Source organism: Nycticebus coucang, chromosome 9, assembly GCF_027406575.1.
Source record: "Nycticebus coucang isolate mNycCou1 chromosome 9, mNycCou1.pri, whole genome shotgun sequence".
In the NCBI taxonomy this organism is placed as follows: Eukaryota; Metazoa; Chordata; class Mammalia; order Primates; family Lorisidae; genus Nycticebus; species Nycticebus coucang.
Window position 1 is genome coordinate 101117963 of NC_069788.1, and position 16299 is coordinate 101134261.

Sequence of the window (16299 nt, forward strand, 5' to 3'; positions counted from 1 at the left end):
AGGCAGCAGGAAGTCCCAAAGGGAAACTCCACTCAGAGTAAGTGGGACCTTTCAGCCTATCTAGACACAAAGGAACCTCGGCAGAATAACTGAGGCCTTTGGTAAATAATAAGCAAAGGTATTTGGGGAAAACAATGGGTAACTTCCTGATCAGGGAGTTGTGAGAATTAGAAACTGAGGCAGAGTCAAGGCCATACCACCCTGAACGTACCTGATCTCGTCTGATCTCGGAAGCTAAGCAGGTTTGGGCCTGGTTAGTACTTGGATGGGAGAAACTGAGGCAGAAGGTGATGTTCAAGCAGAATTTGAAATTGAGAAGGATGGTGAGGTTCAGTGGGAACCTGAACCTGAGGAGAACTGGGAACCAGGAGCATATGAAAGTTTCTCTGGCCCTTCCTCAGGTCCAGAGCAATAATGACATTGTGTCAGGCACCTGTAGTCCCAGCTATTTGGGAGGCTGAGACAAGAGAATCACTTAAGCCCAAGAGTTTGAGGTTGACATTTGAGGAGGAGAGTGAGGAAGTATGTGATACAGACATGAATCGGCAAGAAAATACCTCAATGACCATTATGGCAGCTCAGATCAAACAGTTGGAAGACGGGTTGAATAGTCTCATATTTGGGAATGTTAACATAGATTACCCGACCTTGCCCTCAGCGCCTCCCTAGGTAGATGATCCACCTGTAACTTCTGTTACGAAGGCTGCATTAGGTGGGTTCAGGACTGGTGACTTTAATTGTAAAGACACTTTGGGGCTTTTTCCAGTCACAGTTACTGATACCTCTCCTGATTTGCAGTACCCTCAAGGGGGCCAACGTTTTGATCACCATATGATCACTTTTATGCGTCTAAAAGATTTAAAACAAGCTGTAACACATATGGCATTCAGTCCCCGTTTTCTAGAGGTCTGTTACAGGGACTTGCACGAGAACAGCGACTTATTCCTTAAGACTGGGACATGATAGCCAGAACTGTTCTTGAATCTGGACAGTATCTACAGTTTAAAACTTGGTGGAAGGAGGAGCCTGACCTGATGAGTTGCCAAAACCACCAGAGAGGCATTCCTATAACATCGGTACAGCTCACTGGGTTTGGTCAGTGGCTGGGGGTTCTGAGACTACTCCAGTACAACTATACAGCTGTAGTGCAGTCATGGCTGTGATGTCTTAGAGCCTGGGAAAAGGTTCACGCTCCTGGAGATATCTCTAAATCTTTCATTAAAATAATGCAATCAGGAAATGAACCCTATACTGACTTTGTAGCTTGCTTGAAAACTTCAGTCAATAAAGCCATTGCCCAGCTGGAGCTCAGAGACATGCTTTTTTAAACCTTAGCATTTGAGAATGCTAATTCTGAGTGTCAAAAGGCTTGATGACCTCTGAGAGCACAAAATACTCCCTTGGAACAATATATATGGGCATGTGCTAATACAGGAACAGAATCCTACAAGGCTAATCTTTCTGCTGCTTTAAAAGAAGCGTTCATCTCCAGCCCATATCACAAAATCCCAAGACCTGAGATATTGGTGTGGATGTGGAGAAAAGGGAACACTTCTACACTGCTGGTGGGAATGCAAATTAATACATTCCTTTTGGAAAGATGTTTGGAGAACACTTAGAGATCTAAAATAGATCTGCCATTCAATCCTATAATTCCTTAAAGAAAGATGGAGACTTTACCTCTTTCATGTTTACATGGATGGAGCTGGAACATATTCTTTTTAGTAAAGTATCTCAAGAATGGAAGAAAAAGTATCCAATGTACTCACCCCTACTATGAAACTAATTTATGGCTTTCACATGAAAGCTATAACCCAGTTATAACCTAAGAATAGGGGGAAGGGGGAGAGTGAGGGGAAGAAGGGAGTGGTGCATCTTACAAGGGTACATGTGAAACTTAGTAAATGTAGAATATAAATTTCTTAATACAATAACTAAGTTTTAGCCAGGAAGGCTATGCTAACCAGTGTGATGAAAATATGTCAAATGGTCTATAAAACCAGTGTATGGTGCCCCATGATCGCATTAATGTATACAGCTATGATTTAATAAAAAAAAGAAAAAAATTATAATTTAACCCCTATCCACTTCCCACCCAGGTGCTTGGATTTGTGCTTGATTTCCACTGAATTTTACTTCCTTCTGTGTACACAAGTGCTGATACATTTGTTTCAATTTAATAGAGTTACATGTGGAAAAAATAAATAAATCATAACCTTTGACTAAAAAAAAACATTAAAAAAAAAGAAGGGCTCAATCCAAACTGTGTTAAATGCCATAATTGTAGAAAGTTGGGCCATATATGTCTGGATGGAAACCTGGTTATGTGCTACATTGCAGTTGAGGTTTTGCTCATATCATTACAGAAATGGCCCCCTGGATTAAGCCCCGATATGAGCAAGAACTTGCCAGGACTTTAACAAATCTGCCTTCACTAACTTTTTCTATTAATGTACTAAGGAGCCTAATTTCATGGGCCTGGGAAATTTCATAATAAAGAAACCCTGGATCAACCTCCTTTGAAGGACCTCTAATTGCCACCCCCATATCACCGTCCATCAGCAGCAGGAAGCAGTTAGGAGCGGTCAGCATCCCTTTTCCCTAATCAGCAATTACAGCTTCTATTTGGAGAGGGAAAATTGATACAGGGTTTCACCATTCTGGGCTGAAAAGGAAGCCCCAGGTAAGCTCAGAACCCATCCTCTGGGCTTTATTGAAGTCACGAACAACAAAGACCTCAAATAACAGACTTTTTGTTCCTGGTCAGCAAAGGTGAAAGAATTTTACTTGTTGGGCTTGTCTCTGTTTCAGTTGGTCACCTGATCTTTACCTTCCACCCATTCTCGTCTTAAAATCATACTGCTCCCCTACTGTTCAGCTTGTAACCAGTCTGAGTTCATTGGTACAGCCCTTTCCCCACCTAACATTCTATGCTTGTTGTTGTCCATTCATTAGAGATGGGTGCTACTGACAAATAACTTCCGGTGTTGGTTAATACTTCCTATGGAAGTGTCATTGACCCTACAGTTCAGCCTGAGGCATGTAATTGGGTGGTGATTAGTTCAAAGGGGGCATGTCTCCTATACCTAGTCTGGCTAGAGTAATTCTTTCCTAACTCAGGTTAGTTCTGCTGGTGTGATTTTGTTAACTCTTGTGCCCTTTTACTTCTTTGCTTAGCAGGAAGGATAGGTCCTTGGTGAGGAGCACGGCTGAAATAATCAACACATTTTCTCCCTTGCCTATCCAGAAATATCTTTGAATACACAAGAGGTGGGAGAATGTAGAGGACACAGAGAGTTGGTAGGCCTCTGAGATGATTCGCAGTTTTGGGGGTGCCCTCGGGCAACTCATCCTCAGGTGTTACTCTTCCTCTGGAGTCGGGGAGAGAGCCCAAGCCTGTGGCAACCCTTAAGCACAAAGTCATTGTCTAATACTCCCCTCACCTGTCATGTACCTTCTCAATAAATAGCTACTGCAGAGATTGCTTGGGGCTACGCTGCACTTAGGGTTAGCCCCAAGCTAACCTTGTAAGCTTGTACTTCTAATCTGTGTCATGCCTGTTTTCTTTGTCAGGTGATGAGGACAGGGCGTTAGAGGTCATGACAGATATATAAGCATAGACACCCAGTATAATGTTTTAGAAAAAAAATTGCTGTCCAAATTGTATCAGCAGAAAGAAGCCATGAATGTAGAAATTAATTCAAAAAAGGCTCTACAGAAATTATCCATATGTAGTATAATAACGGAACCACTGACAAATAAGATGAGATATGTTTTGGCTTCTTCTGCTTTATATGTTCAGACAACATTAACCTAGAAAAAAATGCCAGTGCTAAATTCTGTAATGATACTATCACAAAGGTTTATATAACAATCAACTGACGTTTCCGTGGATCCTGTTGAAATAACCGAACTCTAATGTAGCATTAACTATTAAAATCACAAAGATGTTGTGAATCTGGCAAAGAATTTTCTTTCTAAATGCCAAAAAGATTCAAAATTAAGAAGAGCAAAGCAAATTTGAAAAGAAAGAAGGGTATTCAAGGCTTAAATTCCCAAATCTTTAAATCCACAATATATCTTATTAAAATTTTACTAGTAGAATAGAAAGCACTAAAATGATGAAATAGAGTTAATGATTGATCAGACACATATCTATATATCACATATGTTTCCTTGCTGTTAAATTTTGTCTATTTTAACCTATATTTTGTTGACAATTGTCTTCTTTGTAAATTTTTACGTACACAAAGTTTACATACACCAGTCTTTGTATGCCCCCTTTTGCTTTTATTAATAGAAAAGCAATCATCAACCTGAAGTAAAAATAATTACGGATAATTTTGAAGTTATTTTATTTTAGGTTAATGTATTTGTCCTCAGTTGCAAACTATTCTGAAATATATTATTAGGTAGAAATCCAATCCAACAATACATTTTCAAATTAGTTACTGTAAATGTCAACATCGTTTAGTCAATAGTCTACACATCCTTCACTGACTTCAAGGGCTTGCTTGCTAATTATATAAACACTAACCAAATAATTGTATTAAATAGTACATTAAAAAGAGTACGCAAATACAGATTGTGAAAAAATAGGTAAGCTTTTCCAAGAGAAGAAACATGAAAGGCTATCAATCTTTTTAAAAGGTTCACCTTGATTACTCTAAGGGTGGGTCGATTTACATTGACAGAATGTGTTTATAGACATTGAAATACTTTGTATGTTCTCATCATTATTTTTGGTTTGTTTGCTGTTAATTAGACAAATAGGGAGAAAATTGGCCTGGGCAGGAAAGGATAAGGAAACAATTGATGAGGATGATGTTTAAAGCATCACAATCTCATCATTGTTTTTGTCGTATATAATTTTTTTTTTTTTTTTTTTTTTGTCTATTATCAACATGAGAGAAAGGACTCCAAGCAGACAGAGTTGTTTTAGTGGGACTTTGAGCCTATGGACACAGCAAAGAATCTTTGAAGTATAGTTGACATAGTAGGGAGGGGACCACTTTGCCCTGCCACTGGCAGCCTTCCAAGAATCAGGAGATTTGAGAAAAGCCAAGGACCTTGATGCGCACACACATTACAGTCTTTCCTTGGCCAAAGATCAGTGCATTAGCTTTATTCCAAGCGCCATAGGAATAGGAATAGAAAAAGAAGAATAAAAGGTATTTTAGTGGGTGTATGTGAGGCAAGCTCTTAAGAAATTGAGCAACTAACTGGATTAGCCCTTTGTTAGAAGCCAGAGTTTTCCTTTAGTTAATAGAGAGTGGACTCCAGGACCTGCTACATTATGGTCTATAAAATCACATTACTTTGTCTTGTAGAAACAGATTATTAATTCATGGAAGTCAGGGTTACATTTAAAATCAGACAATATAAAAATAAAATCATGGCTAATCATAAGAGCAAATACGGTTTGAACTTCTGTTATTTGCTAGACTTTGCTCTAAGGGTTGTGATTATATTCATTCATCAAATTCTCATATGGAAATGGCCATTTAAAAATGTATGACCAAAGAAGTGACTGTAGTTTTGTGGTAGACAGATTCTAATAAGTTATCTTTAAAATATCTATAGTGGTAATTACCCTAATGTACAGAAAAATTAAGAATATAAGTCAGAGTAACAAGAAGCAATAAATAGATTAATCCATAAAATGGCGAAGCTTCTTGGATTGATGATACTAATTCTAATTTGACCTAAAAATTAGGTAATGAGATGTGTTAATATCAAGAATGTGAGTTTCATTTTTTTTAAGTCTTAAAATTTAAGAACATAGTAGTTATAAAAAGGGCTTACATGGACAGATTTATAAGAAAAACTTCTGTTTGAAATTTGATGGTTTCACTGAAGAATTGAACATTTCTATTAATGTTAAACCTGTATTTCCTCCATGATGCAGTATTTCTGTTTTAGTTACCTACATTAAATAAACACATATGTTCACACAAAAGTCATACTCAAATGTATGTATAGTAGATTTATTCATAATTATCTCAAAATGGAAACAACCCAAATGTTCTTCAAAGCATGAAGGAATAAACAAACCGTGATAGGTCCATGCAGTGGAATATCACTCAACAGTGAAAAGGAAAGAACTGTTGACAAACACAACAAAATGGATGAAATGCAACAGCATTATGCTAAGGAAATGACTAGTCTCAAAAATGATATACTTATACATAGTTCTGCACCCATAGCTCAATGGACCAAAGGCAGGCAGGTTCGAACCTGCCTAACCTAAACCGCTAAACAATAATGACAACTGCAACAAAAAATAGCCAGGCCTTTTGGTGGGCACCTGTAGTCCCAGCTACTTGGGAGGCTGAGGCCAGAGAATCACTTAAGCCCAGGAGTTTGAGGTTGCTGTGATCTGTGACTCCACAGCACTTTGAGGGTGACATAGTAAGAATCTCTCATAATAAATAAATAAATAAATTGCATACTTCTATATGATAGTTCCGTTAAATTGTATTGTAGAACAAGCAAACCTGTATAACAAATAACAGATTGGTGGTTTCCAGGGGTTAAATTTGGGGCAATGTAAGACTAAAAATGTCAGCATAAGGGGATTTTGAGGGATCAGTGATGAAAATATTCTGCATCCTGATTATGGTGGGGTTACATGATTCTTTCCATATATGGTAAAATTCATATAATTATAGATCACAAAAGAGTCAACACAAAGCCTAGCTATATTTTGGTTATGGTTGTCATTTTTTTTTACCATAACCTTTATTTTTTTTTAAGTTAATATATGTAGTATAGGAAACTGAAAAACACAAGAAGCAAAGAACAAAGTCATCTACAACCACAAGCAGTTTATAGTTTGACACGCCCTTCTAGATCCCCAGTGTACATACACAACATCCGATTTTCTGGGATTGAGATTGCACATTATGTATCATGCTTTTTCACACATCATAAGTTTTTTTATATTTTTTTATTAAGTCTTTTGTACATAGATCATAAATATATTTATGCCAGTTTCAATGTGTTGATTATTTGTACAAATTGGAGTGCTTACATCATATTAATCAACATAGCTTTCACCTCATTTACCCAATTATAGCATTAGGACATTTGTGTTCTACACATGATAGATCCAATTTGTACTTGCAATGTGCTCCATAGTTATGGTCACCCTACTGTCCACTACTATCCTCTACTATCCCTCCCCTCCCCTCACCCTCCTCTTCCCTCCTTCATCCTAGGCTAAAGTTGTGTTTCATTTTTCATATGCAAGTGTGAGTGATTATAAATTGGTTTCACAGTTGTCATTGTTGTTTAGCAAACTGTGGCTGGGCTTGAACCTACCAGCCTCAGTGTGTGTGGCCAGTGCCCTACTCACTGAGCTACTGGCCCCGAGCCATGATTTTTTTTTTTTTTGTTATTTTTTTTTTTTTTGAGACAGAATCTCAATCTGTCTCCCTTGGTAGTGTGCCATGATGTCACAACTCACAGCAACCTCAAACTCTTGGGTTTAAGAAGCGATTCTCTTGCTTCAGCCTCCCAAGTAGCTGGGACTACAGGTACCCACCCAATACCTGGCTATTTTTTGGTTGCAGTTGTCATTGTTGTTTTAGCAGGCCTGGGCCAGGCTCGAACCCACAAGCTTCAGTGTATATGGCTGACGCCCTACTCCCTGAGCTACAGGCACTGAGCCGGTGATTTTTTTTTTTTCCTTTTTTTAATATGGAACATTTTACAAATTTGCATGTCATCCTTGCACAGGGGCCATGCTAATCTTCTCAGTATTGTTCCAGTTTTAGTATATGTGCTACCAAACTAGGCATGATGATCAGCAAATTGTAAATCATCAACTGATTTAAACAAATCGACAAAGTGTAGAGATACTTAAGAAAATAAACAATGTATTATTATCCTGGAGAAAAGAAATCTATGTATATTAGAAAAAATACATTCAAATAGTTATTCTAAGAGAATTAGGCCTCTAAATTTAATTGTATAGATTCACAATTATAACTTAGTATGTTTGTTATTCTATCTAGATTTTTTACTTTAATTTTAAATGTACTAAGTTTAATTTTAAATTTTACTAAGTTTATACACATAATATCTCTAATGACATGTTTTACCATATTTATAAATTTATTGTATTTTTTAAACATTATTTAAGTATCTGTAAGTATTAAGTCAAGTGATTACATAATTTAAAATAAAAACAAATGGCATACATTTAAATTTAAAATTAATTATGTACATGAATGATACCAAACATTATTCAAAGGTCATTTTAAAATGTTAAAATATCTTAGATTTGTAAGTAGAATAATAAAATTTAGAGGTTAAACATAAAGCTTAATGAGAAGTTAGCATTTAGAAAGTTTGCATATGAATTCTAAAGTTAAAATAACATCCAAGTCATTTGTTTTTCATACAAACATGCCCTCAATGCCATCAAACACCCACTACCAACAAGTAAAGTTATTTTCCTTATTTTATGAATGATAGAACTAAGGCACAGAGAAGCTAATTTACATGTCTCATGTAACACAATATTCTTTCAAAAGCAAAGAAATAATTGCCCTTATCACTGTATATTATAAAATCCTAGAGGGTAATTCTGCTACGTAAGTTTTTCTAAATGTTAGTACATCTAATATTCTCTTACAGGGCATTTTTTCTTAATAAATTTTAATGTTCATTAGACTGAAAATTTGGTAAAAATGACATCCTATATGAAATAATTAGTTAAACCTACACAATATCAATAGCTCCTCAGCTATTTGATATAATATAAAGTAACTCCAGAAATGTTCTTATAGAATATTTAAATATTGTTAAAATAATATGTTAAGACAAAAATTGAAAGTAATAAAGGCATATGATTTTAGATACAGTAGGTATGTCCTTACAATATCAATGAAACATACGGAGATAAGAAGGAATTGAATGGTATATACTAAATTGGTTGCAGTGTTTTTTCCTAGGTGGTGAGGTTATTTTTGCTTTACTCTTTTTCTAAATTTCCTGACTTAATAAGCCTACATCTGAAAGTTGAGAAAAATATTATTCACTAAAAAATAGACAAGCAGTGCTTAAGTGCAATAAGGTATGTAGTGATTCATTCCCTGACAGGACAACCCATGAGCTTGTCATTAGGGTGGTTAGTGCTTTCTGTTGTGTAGTTGTATTAATATTAACTAATGCTTTCAGTCCTCTGGGTCAGCATCTTCTCTCAAATGATTTCATGGATCATACTTTCATACACCAGGTTCATAGCTTGGGGAAATTGGACATATAAGCAAAACACTTTTTTAAGTGAACATCTTATTTTACTTGTGTATTTTCCTTCGATGATGACAGCCTTGTGTCTATAGTACATATGTTCATCAGTACTCTCTAGCTCAAAAGAGCAACGAAGCTATGCATCGTTGTTAAAATTCTAAAACCTTAGCAAAATTAAAGGCCAGTAAAGGCACAAAAGTCAGCAAAATTCCGGGTTTATTCTGCATTTTTCTTACTGGGTAAAATACCATAACTCAAATTGGATTTCCCACTGGCTTAATTGCTATAGACGTCCTCCAAAGGGCTTGAGGCACCCTTCTTCCACTCCTTGCTGTTTTCATTCTGCCAGCCAGATTTTTGAACAGGATTGTAGGCAATGTACAAGATTAATCTTCTCCTGAAAACAGCATCCCCAAGCAGTGGATAATCCATGAAAGCCAAAAAATTAAAGGAAATCTTTTGACTTCAAGTAAAATAAACTAGGGATTTGGTCAGCCTCCTGTTCTGCCTTTGATATTTAGATCCCTTTCTGAGCCTACTTAGACATTTGCTAGACCTCCAGGTATGAGGGATGTGGCTTTGTTTTGACATCAAAGTTCAGGGGCAGAGTGGAGAATGCTAATGAGTGCTGTGAACTCCAAAGGACATGATTAAGCTATAATTGGGGAGCAGGTGCAACTCAGCAAATAATCAGCATGAGAAAACAGTCGAACTGAATAAATGAAAGAAAGACAAACTCATGTTATTTGTCCTGGGTTTTTTTGTTTGTTTGTTTGTTGTTGTTTTTGTTGTTCTTTGTTTTGTGGTTATAGGTCATAGCTAATAACAGGAGGTACTTAGTCATTGATTTATTTTTGACAAAGATTTCTGATTAAGGCATTAACCAATGGCAAGCATAAAATTAAGTATTTGTCATAAGAAACTGGATTAAAGGATTACAGACCCTGAAATAGGGATATTTCCAGTTTGGTTATGGCCTGTGCAGAATATATAGTGACTCATCATCTACCTCACGTCCCTCACAAAATTCTTTTCTTTTACTGCTGTTAAAGCAACGTGTGGGCTATTGGAGTTTGCAGGTTACCCATCAATGCCAAGAAAAACAATTTCTAGAACCCATCCTGCTGGAGTGTGTTTGCTCTGATGAGTGAAGTCATTTGCCTGTGCAGTAGCTCAACAGGAACTTAATAGAAAGGGAGTCTGAGTGCCAGCACTAAATTTGCTTCCCGGCAACTAGCTAGCACCTGTTTGTAAGGAGCCGAGACAAGATCGGCACTCAGGTAATGGGATGGAATTCAGCATGATATTGAATTTCTGTATTATGGAAGGATGTACTAACATTATCAGTACAGAATGTTCAAAGTTGAACTCAATTTTTGCAACTAAAATTATGTTTTTCATGAAAGCGTGCAATTTTTCCACTACAAATGACCTCACCTCACCACAAAACATAGAAAAAGTAATAAAATTATCTTCCTGTAATAACCCTGCCTACTATGATAAACATCAGAGAGCAACACATGTGGGTTTTGTTCTTATCTAATTCTACTTCACAAGATGATCTAAAATAGTGTTATGAAGAAAACCATGTATTTGCATGGGAGTCTCTGTGGTGTCACTGTTGTACTGTTGTTAATTTGCAGATTTTTACTGTATTCACATTTTATTGCATTTTCTTATCATGTGATGTTATGAAATGATAAGAATGGATGTTACTGCCCTTTATAATAATAGAGAGATTTTGAAATGTCTGACATAACACAACTACTCTCATGTTCCAGGTCGAGAGTTCTGTCTAAACTGCCACTTTAAAAAAGAGTTAATTGGATTAAGAAGTGTGAAAAGTTCCTTCCAGATCACTGATTATATCAATATCCAGGGTACCATAGCTAAAAGCACACCTCGGATCACGTATGCGAAAGATTTCCTTTCTTTTACAATACTCATAAAAGCCGATAAAGAAATTGATTTTCCCTGACAAGCCAGGGAAATGTCTCAGATCCTGGAAATTTTCTAAAAGGAGATCATTTCAAGAGATTTGTCATCTATATACAACTGTCTTAAATCAGGCATTATATACCTTCCTATGAAAATTCTTTAAATAGTTATAACAAATTACCAGTAATGATTGAAAGTATCTTCATTTCTTTAAATCCTCCTCAGCCTGAACTATTCCCTTTTACAAAGTTTATAACGTGATTGGTTAAAAAAATTCTTGCTTTAATTCTTTTGCATAAGACCCATTAGGGGGTCTAGAGCACACATGTTTATTTGTCTATCTTTGGTATGTTTTCTATTCTCTTACATGTCTATCTTTCTCCCTAAGCTAATCGTGTATTGTTTATTTATGAGTATATTAGAATATCAGCTCTATGTCACAATTGTTGATATTTATCCAGATTTTTCACCTTCCATTACATTTTGATTTTTTTTTATTCTTACAGGCATTCTGTTAGCTCTAGTTTCTTTAAATATCTTTGTGAATTACTGTCATCTAGTTTTTTATTGATTCATAAGTTGAAATCATTTCGAACATTTTATTCTGATTAAAAAAAAAGTGGGCTGAGCACAGTGGCTCACGCCTGTAATCTTAGCACTTGGAAGGCCAAGGTAGATGGATTGCCCGAGCTCACAGGTTTGAGGCCAGGCTAAGCAACAGTAAGACCTCATCTCTAAAAGTAGCCGGTGGTTGTGGCAGGCAACTGTAGTCCCATCTACTCATGAGGCTGAAGCAAGAGAATACCTTGAGCCCACGAGTATGAAGTTGCTGTGAGCTATGATGCTACAGCACTCTACCAAGGGGCGACAAAGTGACACTCTGTCTCAAAAAAAAAAAAAAAAGAAAAGAAATAACAATGTGATTTAAAAATAGGAAATTCTACAGAAAAAAATATTATCTATAATCTATAAAGCCTATTGATTTCTTTCTACCTATTGCTTAATATCATTATCATAGACATTTACATTAATTCATGTGCACATGAAATGACTTTGCACCACATCAGCTCAGCTCAGCTGGAACTGGCTACCACAGAATTCCTTTCTTTGTGCGATTTCAAGTTAGGTTAGACTACAGAGAGATTGGGGTGAAAGTGGAAGGTATAAATGACAAGGCAGGTGAAAGGATTCTCTTAAAACCCTTCCCAAAATTATGTCAGACCTCTCTGACATAATGATTTCCCTGTTCTACTCTGTCGGAAGACGTTCGACGCATTTTTATTTTTGGTGGTGTTTTTGTGTGTGTGATTTAGAACATGGTTATGTGTTTTCTCACATTCCCCATTATGACAAGACAACAACAGAAAGTTGTATTCATCCTGATTTGCCATTTATGTCTCGAGCAGTGACTCATTTGGCACAAGTTTGGCAAGCACATACAGTTCAGGCTATCACATCTATGCTGACAGGTTCTACACAAGCCCTCAACTTGCTCGGAAATTGCATAAAGTGCAAAAACATGAAACAGAAAAGTTATAGTTGCAAAGAAGAATATTCTAAGTGATGTAATAAGAAATTTCAGGAATATGAATTATGTACCTATAAATGTGACTTGAAAATGATGTGTCTCTCATTCCATGATAAGAGGTTAGTGACAATGCTGAGTATACTCCCTGGCCCTCAAACACAATTGATTACTGTTATAGGAAGAAACAGCCTATTGAATTTTAAAATTTGACAGCTATTTTGGAATATACAACATCTATGGGAGGAGTGGACAGAGCTGATCAGTACTGTGGATGTTACAGATTTATACTTAAGAGGTCCAACAAATAGACCTTATTTTTCTGTCTGATGGAAGTTGCAGTTGTGTACAGACACGTCCTTTAACATTAGATGAGGATAATGGAGGAAAAGTGCAGACACACTCTTCTTACAGGAGAAATCTCATCACTCAGCTTGTGAACGTGAGGAACAGAAATTCAAAAAAGAGGGGAAGACTATCATCTTCTGTCACTGAGGAAAGGCTAAATGGGAAGATGCATTTTATAATGCAAAATAAAAAAAATCAGTGAAGGATTGCATGGTTTATAGCAGAAGAAATGAGAAAGGTGGAAGGAGAAAAACCATTTTCTATTTTCTACGAAGATGCATGCAAGAGGAAGCCTGGGCTTCATCCTGGAGATTGCTTCAGAATGTATCACACTTCAAAGAATTATAAACAAAAATAAACAAAACACTGTAATTATTTTATGTAACTTAAAATAGATAATAAAATCACCAGATGAGTTAATATGTATGTTTTTCTCTTTTAAAACTGTAGAATAATTCCAAGTAATCCACCAATCTCTGTCCTACTCAAAATAAAAGAGATCTGGAAAGGAAGAGGGTGGCAGAAAATTAAACTGGAAGTTAAGGGTGGTCATGGGCCCACAGCACACAGTAGTTCAGACACTCTGCGGCTGATCCCTTCTGATCTTCTTCAGCCTATGGAGTCCTGAGCCAGGCCTATGTGCATCTCTGCAGCAAAAGAGTCCAGTTTCTGTCTGTGTTCTGTATCCTTGAGGTTAGGGGCCATCAGAGACAGAGATGGTTTTCAGTTGGTTGTCCTGAGTTTCAATTTGCCCATTTTAGTACCATTTGCCTTATTCTCCCTCACTTGACTTTCATTTTGACTGGCAGTCCTACTGACTTATAGTGAATTTTAGCTCATTGTCAAACTCAGAGGCAACGTTTTGCTTAGACTTCTGTGCCAGCTCCCACAATTGTGTAAGGATTAATCCCTATGGCAAATGTCTTATTTATATTACATAGAGTGATTCTGTTTCTCTAATCAAACATTACTGATAAGACATATGTTACATATTAAAGAAAAAAAGAACTGGGATCTGACTGTCATTTACTCAGATTTTTGCCAAGTACTTTTGTTAATACTGTGTAATAAACACTCCATACAATATTCTTTGAAAGAACTATCAACCATAATTTAATTTCTGCAACATTGCTGTCATGAATGAATGGAAATTAATTTAATCATTTCTGTATATTGAAATCTTATACTCCTATCATGAATGTTCTTATATATAAATAGTTATGTGAATTTCTGAATTTTTTCTCAGATGAAATCCCTAGAGGTAGAATTAATAGGCCAAATGTGATGACTTTTTAATATTTATGTATGAATCCTTTTTTACAAATATTTTTATTATTATTTATACTAATTATTATTATATATTCCCCCAACACAAACCATATTCCATATTGACCAATGCTCCATAGCTGACATTTTTTTGCTTTAATTAATTTAATCTCATTTTTTGCCTTGGAATTGCCCCACCTTTGTATATATGTCCTCACTCTCAATGGCCTTTTTGAAGACGCCTCTTACTGATGATTCACATCTCGCATTGCCATTCATTGTAACTGGTCTACTTCTATCCCATAATATAGTGCACTATTAGATGTGTAGCCTTTAAATGCATATTGGGAAGGGAGGGGAGGGGGAAGTTTTGATAGAGGGAGGGTGAAAGGTGGGACCACACCTATGGAGCATATTGCAAGGGTACAAGTCAAATCTGTCAAGTGTAGAACATCAATGTCTTAACACAATAATCAAGTAAATGAAGTGAAAGCTATGTTGATTGGATTGATGTAACCACATCGGATTGTATTAAAAAAATCAACACGTGGTAGCCCACATATGCATAAATGTATTCATGATCTATGTGTATTTGACTTAATAAAAATAAATAAATAAATGCATATTGACATAAGCAACAGACCACTGGGAAATAAAATCATTAAGGATCAGAAATGTTCATCCCTTTCTTAGAAAGCACTTATTGTAATGTACATTTATTTCACTTATAAAGCCGTAGAAAATAACTCAGATGCAGTAGCTAACCACATTAACCTGAAAGTCCTTTATCAAATCATTTGATGCTAATATCCTATAAGCTAGAAATGATTTTGAACCCTTATATCTGAGTATGAGTGATGACACAAAAATCTGAAGACTTTAGTGGTGTATCCAAAGTCACACAAAGTTGGTGACCCAACCAGGACTCCATCTCCTATCACAGATTTGCTCATTTCTGCTGGCCTCATGGTAACATATATCAATTTGTTCACATAATAAGCCTTATCCTCGTATCTTTCATTAGCTTTATGTCCTCGGGGATAATCATCTCCGTGTGTGTGTGTGTGATTATATTATATTGTTACTTATAATATAAAAGTGACACAAAATTTTTGACATAACTGTTGAAATACTCATTTTGTTATACACACAGCTACAGGTTTGAATGCTCTTTAAGTTAATAAAATTGTGTATTTAGTTTTCAGTATGTTACTAAGAATATCATGCCAGCCCTTGGAGTCTGAATACCTACAGCTGGTTGTTAATGAAAATGAGATAGAAAACTTGATTTCTTTATGAAATAAGTAACATTCACAATCACAGTTGCACTTCTAATTCTGGGCAGTGGCCCCATGATTCCAAGCTCAGAAATTTATTCTGTAAATTGCAGAGAGCACAAAAGAGACCAGGCAGTTGATTGAAAACAAGCTATTGGTGGTTGTTATTCAGTTACAGTTATTTCTCTTGCTGGTACATTACATACACTTAGATAAAGAGCCACTTATTATATGTGCCTAATTACAACACTTTACCCATAACAATAATCATAATACCTTAAAACGTTTTGAAGAATTTCTTCTTTTGGAGGTATGCAGAACTTTTTCCTTCTCATATTGTAGTATTTTTATGATTGTCCTTGATTTGTTTTATATCTAGTTATAATGTTGGAAAGCATAGAATTACAATCTCTTTGTATTTTTCTGGAACTTGTTATGTTTTGAATGACATTTCAGTAAAAATGTATTATTCAGTCATTTGCTCATTAAATAGGTATAAGCAAATATTGACATCAACATAAACATAGTTAGAGAGTGAAAAAATACACAGAGGTCGTGCTTACAATGTGCCAGCACTGTTAGAAAATTTGTAATAAAAATTGTTGCATAAAGTGTCTTCTGAGGATATCACATATTCTTGTCATGTTGCAAGTCAAAGCTTATCTATAGCTAAATAGTGATTTGTCT

The 16299-nt window shown here is 35.9% G+C and overlaps 1 non-coding gene across 1 annotated transcript; it reads right to left on the reverse strand.

Annotated features, from left to right (window-relative positions):
* Nucleotides 1–7695: 7695 nt before the first annotated feature.
* Nucleotides 7696–7800, reverse strand: LOC128595069 (U6 spliceosomal RNA). The gene has a single exon (XR_008382758.1). It is a non-coding gene; the product is annotated as a U6 spliceosomal RNA (small nuclear RNA).
* Nucleotides 7801–16299: the final 8499 nt, after the last annotated feature.